Below are 1,162 nucleotides of genomic sequence, written 5' to 3' on the forward strand. Positions count from 1 at the left end.
TTAAGAAAATGACTTACACAGTTGTGGAAGCATGAAAGTCCAGTTCAATTTCAAGTTTGTGGCTCAGATATTAAACTCTAGTCTTCTCCTGACTCATGTACCTTTGGGGTTTGATGGACCCATGATCAGTCAGCAGGAACATTGCAGAGGCAGAATCAAAGGTCAGCAGGCTAGAAGAAAGGCCACTGATATCTCCAGGGATCAGCAACAATATGGCAGGCAGATGACTTAAGTCCAAACAGCTGGAGGCTGATGAGCCAGATGCAGAAGCAGACTCAGCACAAACCAAACAAGCATTCTCAGGACATTCTCTGATGTAAGAAGAAGGCAAAATCCTGTGGAAACTTCCTTTCACTCTGCTTTAATTTTCTAACTGCATGACTACTTATAGCATAGCCCATTATGGAGTTGATTACCTTCATTGTGTTAGGGTTACATCATGGTGGGTTACAAGGCCTCAATTGTCAAACCATTGAGAAGCCTGACCCAGCTAAGTGAACATAAAATCTCTCACACTTTTCTAAATAAACAGATCATTAGCAAAATGAGTAAATGTTTATATACACACATAACTGAAAACTTTCAAATTGAATGAAAAGTTTATGGTAAACCACACGCAGTAGAGTCATAACCCATTTTATATGTAATCATAAATTAGTCATTTTTCCTGCTGTTATCACATTAGAGAAAATAATTTAGAATGCATTCTTTGTATTAAATGTTTAGTTATTAGCCTTCCTTTTAGAGTTAGAAAATACTAAACAGTTTTATTTAAGTAAACTTTGTTCACTTTTGATTTTCACATCTTTAGAAGTGTGATAATCACATAGAAGAAAAGTAATCTCTTACATCTTCAGATTTGTAAAGAGGTTTTTAAAAGCAATAAGAGCCTGTTCCAAGAAAGACCTCTTTATAAAACGTTCTATACTTGTACTGTACAGTACAGGTAACCATATATGGGGCTATCGGAAAATTGAAATATGGCCTCTCTGAATGAGAATATGCTTAAAATACAAGCCACTTATAAGATACCAAAGATGTAATATGAATAATTTAATATCCCATTAATATTTTATAATGATCACATATTGAAAATATTTTGGCTCTTTTGGATTAAAGTTATTAAAATTAAATTCAGCTGATTATTTTTGCTTTTTATAAA

The sequence above is a fragment of the Echinops telfairi genome, unplaced genomic scaffold (genome assembly GCF_000313985.2).
Source record: "Echinops telfairi isolate 266 unplaced genomic scaffold, ASM31398v2 ScPeMD7_7421;HRSCAF=8459, whole genome shotgun sequence".
In the NCBI taxonomy this organism is placed as follows: Eukaryota; Metazoa; Chordata; class Mammalia; order Afrosoricida; family Tenrecidae; genus Echinops; species Echinops telfairi.